Below are 7,804 nucleotides of genomic sequence, written 5' to 3'. Positions count from 1 at the left end.
TTTGGGCCAGACATTCTATCTCTCTCAGATGAGGGAACTGTGGCTTCTAGAGAAGCCCCAAAGGCATCACGGAAAGGAACCAGGTCTCAAGGGGGAGCCCTCCACCACAGCACGGCCAGAACTCATGAGCCTCATGTGCCCTTGGCTAGCTCAATATGTGGGTCACCGCTCTACGCCCTAACTCAAGATGTTCTTTGGCTGGTGGTGGACCTCAGCTCTCTCATAGTCCCATGATACATCAGTGCCTAGCTCACCGGGAGAGGAACCCATATGGTCATTTTTGGGGTCCATACAGGAGTAACCAGGTAGGGCTTGTGGGTAGTGTCCTTGTTTAACGTAAGTGCTAGTCTAGCACTGTTTGGGGTGTTCTCACAGTACCCCTGGAGAAAAGATGTCAGGATGGTATGCTAGGGAGGTTTGGGGCCCTCCACTGACTGTTCACCCCAAAGAGGAAGGGTGGGGCCAGAGTCACCCACAGCAACCCTTAGGTCGCAGCTCAGATGGGCCACTCTCAGCCCACGCTGTATTCATGTACTTAAACCAGACACCAGGGATAGGGGGACTCAGGAAGCCCACATGTCCTCACAAAGCCCACCTTCCTGAGCACTGGTGTCAGCACAGGCCAGCCTCAGAGGCCACCATGGAAGATAAGGGAGTCCCAGTCAGTTTTCCTCTCTCCCCCCACCACCACCACAGAGGAAGGCTTCTCCCTCCTGCCACCCCTGTCCCTGGCAGCCAGCCTGGGTTGCCTCTATCCTGAGCTGGTTAGAAGGAGAAGGAGAAGGAGGGGGGTGGTGTTTAAGGGGGAAGAGGGGGAAGGTATTTAATACTAAACAGGTGTCTGAAGCCCGGGATTCTGCCGCCTCTAATAATGAAGTATTCATGAGGAAAAACCTTTTTTTTTCCACCAGTTTCTTAAGATACTAATTTCACAACAAGCTCCTTGTTACCGCGCAATTATTCCAATCTTGTATTCCCCGAGACGGTGGCAGCCTCCCGTCTGTCCTGGCCTCTCCGTAAATGAAAGACAACCGCGTAACCACCTTTCATTACGTTCTATTTTACTTTCAGCAAAGGTACCCGAGAGTAAAGACTTCCTCTGAAAGGGACTTTTATTCAGTTTCAAAACCAATTTTCTCCTATTACTGTCTTAGAAAAAAAAAAAGAAAGAAAGAAAGAAAGAGAAAGAAAAAGTGGGGGATGGATAGCTATGGGGGAGGGAGATGCTCTTCCCCTCCCCCCCACAGGCTGCAGTCTTAACACAGCGAGGCAATAAAAGCAGCAATATCTATCTACTTCCCAGCTTTGATTTCTGGTAATTTTAAAATATGCCATTACAATCAGGCAGCAACGGCACGGCTCAGGGAGGGAGTGAAGTGGGGCTTATTGCTCGGATGGAAGTCCTTGACTGCAGAAGGCAGCGAGGCTCTTCAGGGACCTGGGATGGCAGCATGTGGCAGACACAGGCCTGCTTGGGCTGCCGCCGCAGTATGCCACAGCCTTGAGGACACAGTCCACCCCACCAAGGCTGAGGGTGCTGGACTTCCACACACTCTGCAGGCACACACCGTGCATGTGCAATATATACCGGTGTCACACTCTGTCACGTGGGCGGGGTCCCTGAAATGTACATGGTGGCAGTCCACGGGGACACAGGACTGCTATACACAAGGCTGGTGGTACCTGCCTTGATCCCACCTTCATCTCTCCGTGACACCATCTGTTTCCTGTCGTTTCTTGCCATCCTGACAAACCCCACCCAGGTCCCTCTCTTCACAGGTGACAATGACTGAAGGCGCCCCCCCCCCCCCCCCGCCAGCTGTCTGACTTCCACAAGGCCGGCTCATGGGGCTAGGAGGAGGGAGGATGTTGCCTAGAGTCTCTCCCAGTTCCTGTACAGGTTGGGCCGTACTCTTTTGACTTGTTAAAGCCACCCCATGATTCTTCTGGCACCCCTAGGCATATAATTCCTGAGTCCTGACCTAACCTCTTACCAGGTGCAGGAGGCCAGGGTCCCAGCCTTGCTCCAGGCTGAGGGATCCTGGTGAGTCGCCCATCCCCACACACTTGTAGCTAAAAAGGACAGGGTGGGCTGCAGCTGAGGAACGAGGGGGACCCACCTGCACTGGCGCCTTTTCAGACCCCAACTGCCTCCTGGGGCCTCCAGCCCTCTTATGCTAAAATATCCAGGCAGCCAAGGAGCCACAGGGCCACCAGACTGAGCTTGGGCCAGTCTGAGCTAGTCCTGGGAGGAACTGACCACCCTAGCTTCTCAGGGTAGCTCCTGCCGGTGCTCACCTCTGGGGGACCCAGGCTGACTGACCCACAGTGACATCAACTTCACTTGGAAGAGGAGTGGGGAGTGTCTCACCTGCTAAAAGTCGCCCAGTCCACTGTCCCTTCTTCCCAAACCCCATGTCCTATGGTGAGAACTGGGGAGGTGAGGGGGTTGGGGACAGGTCTCAGATGAGCCAGGGGCCAGCCAAGTATCATAGGAAGTGCGATACGGACCCCAAGTTTCTGTATCAGACCAACACTTAGGTCTTTAAACTTCTTCCAGCATAGCCAACCCTTTCTGCCTGGCCTCAGTGCTCCCCGAGCTGCCCAGTTTCTCAAGGCCTCCCTCCTGGCTAACTGCCTCAGACACCTGCTGTGCCTTCTGCCTGTGGCACTATCACCCAGACCATCGTAGTTCAGGGCTGGCCTCTCTGCCAGGTGTCCCTTGTTGCTACAATCCCAATCACACCTGTAATAGCCAGCTTCGTGTCTGTCTGCCTCTACCGGACTGTACGTAAGTCTCTAAGAGGTGAGGACCGCGTCTTATTTGCTTCCGTCCCTGCAGCGTCTGGCCAGGGAACATCCTTTAATAGGCAGACGTTAGGAGACGGCTCAGCAGCGAAGAGTGATTGTTGTTCTTCAACAGGATCTGAGTTTGAATCCTAGCGCCCATGTAACTCCAGTACTAGGAGATGTCACACCCTCATCTGGCCTTAAGGGCACGTGTACCTATATGGCATATACTCACAGGCATACAGATTAAAAAAAAAAAAAAAGTAAGGCCTCTAACGAATGACTGCATCAATTAATTGTCTGTGAGATGAAATGTATGAAAAGCCCAGAGACATCAAGGATTCTGCCTAAGGTCACACAGCAAGCCAGGGATAGAGCTCTAACTGGGCACCTACAACACCCATGCCTTTCCTCTGATTCCCAGCCTGCCTCCTCCTTGCCCGGCCCCACCCCACCCCATCTGCAGATGGCGGGTCCCTCAATCCCGCAGCACAGAATCATCACAGTCCGGCCCAGCCGGGGACCATCTGGAGGGCTCCACTGTCTGCAAATCGGTCTGTTTATAAGCTCAAGGCCTTTTGTGACTTTAATAATAAAGGGGGGGTAGGAGGGACAATGTCGAAAGCCTCCGATGATTACCGTGCTCAGGCACCATCCCTGACGTGGGATTAGATAAGGCGTCTTATCTGGGAGACACCCAAGGAAAAGGTCTCTCCGCCAGATAACACCCCAGCTGTCGAAATGCCCTTTCATAGCCGGACAGCAGATAAGGAGCCGTGACAGCGGATGGAGGAGGAGAGAAACTTCCTGCGCTGAGGAGAATGGAGTCTGCTGCCCGAAACCAAACAATGAGCGAGGCAGACGCTGTCTCTGGGCTGTCTATTTTATTCAAAGAAGAGTCTTTGGGGGGTGGGTTGGCGGCCTTCTGTCATCTCCCTCTGTATCTGGGGGCTGCAGGGAGTCCTAAGAGGGTGGAGGGAGAGCTTGGGAATAGCAGGGTGCTGGGTACTGAGGAAAGCTGTTAAAGTGGTTCCATTTTGACTATGCAAAAATCTTCTGCATCCAGATCTGAGTGCAGGCTGTCCCTCCACTGAGCTGTGGTGGCACAGTAGCCTTGGCTAGACCCTGGGTTTAGCTCCCTTTCACATAGTGGGAAATAGTCACTGTGTGTGTGTGTGTGTGGGGGGGTGCAAACCATATAAGATCAGACAGATTTTTAATTGTCAGAGCCCAACCTCAGGCTACTGAATGGTAATTCCATCCTAGTGGGAAGATCCCAGAAGGCCCCAGCTTCAGTCAATTCACTATTGAGGAACAGATGCAAGGCCCTGATTCCCCTCAGCACCCACAGTCCACCTGGATTCTACCCTGGGAGGGGCTGGGAAGAGAGGAGAGGCCTCCTCAGAGACCACCCACACACTCCATAACCATTCAACAGAGCACAGCGTGTGTGCCATGCAGCAGGTGGAAGGAGCCCTGCCCTCCCCCCACTCACTCACCACTTGGGCAGCAACACTGGCAAACACCTTTTGGGGGCAACCCTGGTGCCACATACAGGAACACTGGTAACGGGTAAGCGTGACCTGCCACAATGCCCCAGGACACCACTCCCTCAGAACTGCCCTCCCTGGCTAAGTCCAACCGTAGCTGAAAATAGATTGCCCTGGCCTCTTCTCCCTCAAAAGGGAGACTGTGCCCCCTTGCCTTGAAGGGAAGGCCGCCTGCCCCTACCAAAGCCTGGGCCACTCCCAGCCTCCAGTTCTGCCTTTATCTAGAACTGCCTAAGCTGATCTCTGCAGTTCTGCTCAAGGCCAGACACAGGCGGCAGCCTAGAGAGGAAGGACACAGCAGGCACCCGTACCAGGGTGAGGAGGTCAGAGAGGAGGCAGCAGCCAGGCGAGGAGTAGGCGCTGGGGTCTGGGGTGACTTTGAGGGTATCACAGTACCTAGGATGTCTGTCCTTCCCTGGCTGAACTTTGGTGGGGAGTCAGCCAGTCTGGGCGTGGGAGTTTTCAGCATGAGCCATACATCAGCTGGGTGGGAGACCTAGGGCCGGGTCCTTGGCCTCTTGTCACAGAAAAAGCAGCAGTGCCTAGCTCTGAAAGAGCCAGAACCCACAGTGGAGATAAGAAGTTGGGGAGCCCAGTGGGTTCACATGGGCTCTGCTCCATTCTCTGGAGGACTATGAAGTCCTCCATCCCCTCACGTTGTCCTGACTACACAGCTAGCTACCCTTAGACACAGAGAAGAGCCTGCAACGTTGAAAGGTCCAGACCCAGAAAGGAGACACTGTACCAAGCTGGGGGCACTAGGGTCGAAGCCTGGCTGCGTGGCTCTGAGAGATCACGCCCCTGTGAGTCACCAGCACAAACCGCAGGAAACATCAGCTCAGTGCAGAGAAACATCAAGGGTCCCCGGGCTTCAAGGCAACCTCACAGGAAGGACTGCCTCTTCTTGCTGTCTGCCTCTCCCTGCCTGACCCCACAGCGTCCTATGCCCTGCTCTTGGTCTCCCCATCGCTCTCTCTGAAGCAGCCAGAACAGAAGCCCACCCCCCTCCTTCCTACTGCTCCCTTCCCCACCTCCCCCACCTCCCCCAACCCCGGTTCCCAGAGCCCAAGGCCTTCCAGGGGACCCTGTTAATAATTAAATGTTAATCTAAAAAGCAATTTGAGCTGCGACTGGGCAGATCTGGTTAGAGATTACATTAGCATGGAGGAGGCCAGGGTAATTTTCTTTAACCTCTCTCTCGATCTCTCTAGCCGGGGAATCTTCCAGTCGCGGGGGCACTGCTGATTAAACAGGCCCAGGGCTGGGTTATGGATAAGGGGCTTGTGGAAAGTGATTATTCCCCACTGCCGGGTCGGGCTGGCACCAGAAGGAGATTTTCACTCTTTTAAGAGCGGGGGAGTGGGAGCGGGTGGCGGTGGGTGGGGTGGGGAGTGCTGTTCCTTTGACAGGAGCCTCACCTACTGCCAGGATTAATGTCCCTGCCCACAGGCCATGGGCCCCTAAGATGCCCAGCTCCATCTGCTCGATGACTGGCCCAACACCTCTGCATTCAGTCCTTTCTTGCTATTTCTAAGTTCTGGTCTGGGGAGGGCGCCACAGCCAGAGACACTGGGAGTTCTGGGGCAAAGGTGAAAACTGTGGAAATCCCAAATTCTGGATGTAAGCTGAGCGCCTGGGTGAGCTTCTGGGCTGCTTGGTGTCCACTTGACACAAGCTAGGGTCCCTTGGGGAGAGGAACTTGAGAAAATGTCTCCATGAGATCTGTTTCTTAATTACTGGTTGAGTGGGAGAGGTCAGCTCATGGTGGGTGGTGCCACCCCTGAGCTGGCGGTCCCGGGGTAAGTAGCACTCCTCCATAGTTTCTGCTTCAGTTCCTGCCTTGACTTCCCTCAGCAATGGTGTGTGACCTGAGAGTGTAAGAGGAAATGAACCCTTTCCTCCCCAGGTTGGGGAGGTCACGGCATCTCATTACAGCCATAGGAACACTAAGAGAGCCTCTCCTGTCACAAGGGTCTCACCCACACCCTGTGGACCTGGCTCCTGCACTTGCTTCTGCTTATCAGCCCTTCCTTCCAGGAGAATATTCTTTATGATGCTTCTTGACCTTCACTTGAACCCCAAATGCTGTGGGGCTTCAAAGATCCCCAGGGCGCGTGAGACTAAGTGGCTCCTTAGGTAGATCTCTGCTTGCATGGGTCACCAGTGCCTGCACACAGTAGGTTATCAGGGAAGCAGCTCCAGAGGGAAGGATGGATGAGAGGCAGGTCCTTGTGAGTGTCTCACTGTGAGGCAGTGCATGGGGCTGCAGGTAGGCAGCCGGCCCCAAGACCTTCAGCACCAAGGCCAGCTCTGAGAGCAAAGGCCCAGGAAAGGGGTGGGACCAAGTCAGGGACGGCAATGACGCCAGCCACCTTGAGAACCAGCTGTTTCTGCCTTTCTCCCACGCATGCCTGCTTCTGGGGACAACATATTAAACCTCTACTGCATGCCAGGTCCTTGATTTGAGTCTTAATTTCTTCAAATTCCATTCCATGGGCTGGGGAAAATAACTCAGAAGGTAAAGGCACTTGCTATGCCTGACAATATGAATTTGATCCTGGGAGGAAAAAAAAACACGTTGTTTGTGGTGGCAGTTATCTGCAATCCCTGCATTCTTGCAGTGACACAGAAGGTGGAGGCCCTAAGGACATCTGGGAAGTTCCGAGGCTTGGAGTGTGCTTGGAGTGTGACCCTGCCTCGCCAAGGTAGAAGGCAAGAACAGATTCCCCAAAGTTGTTTTCTGGTTTCTACATACATGCACACACACATATAATATACACACATAATGAATATGACTTTTAAAAAGCTCCTTCCCAAAAGAGTACACAGGAATATGCCAGGCTGTGCGGGAGCTACCTAAAGTGAGAGCCGATGTAGGTTGTAACATACTGGATACAAAGTAGCAAACAGAGACTGTCGCGGGTGGGGTGGTCCCGAGGGATGGAAGTGAAGGGCAGAGAGTTTGGGAGGTCTCCAGCTGCTGCAGAACACCCCTTAGAGGGCTAGGGGTGGGCACTAAAAGCACCAAGTTTGTGTAAAGTCAGTCCGGCCCTAACTTCAGGAGACGTGCTTCAAATGACAGAAGTGTAGTCTCAGCACAGGGAGGGACTCCCTGTGTAGGGATGGAGGCACGATATCAAAGTTCAAAGGCACTCCATGCTAGAGCAGCAGTCATTGCATGCTCCAGAGCCAGGGTCACGGGAGGGAAAGTTCTGACCTATTCTACTGAGAGGCGGGAGGGAGACTAGTGTTCATGAGCTGGGTCCTAGCTAAGAGGTCTTGCAGACTCTCTCCCCGGTCTGACCTGCTGAAGTATTCTCTTCTACAGCACCAGATCCCAAGGTGGGAAGTGTGGGGTCCAGCCGGCTACAATCCAGGCAAAGGCTGGGAGAAGCCAGGAGTGGATAATGAACTATTGGTGTTACAGCAGCCGGGTAGGCCAGGAGGAAACGCCCTGGCCGGCC

Source organism: Grammomys surdaster, unplaced genomic scaffold, assembly GCF_004785775.1.
Source record: "Grammomys surdaster isolate TR1022 unplaced genomic scaffold, NIH_TR_1.0 313563, whole genome shotgun sequence".
Classification (NCBI taxonomy): domain Eukaryota; kingdom Metazoa; phylum Chordata; class Mammalia; order Rodentia; family Muridae; genus Grammomys; species Grammomys surdaster.
This window is presented reverse-complemented; position numbering follows the sequence as displayed.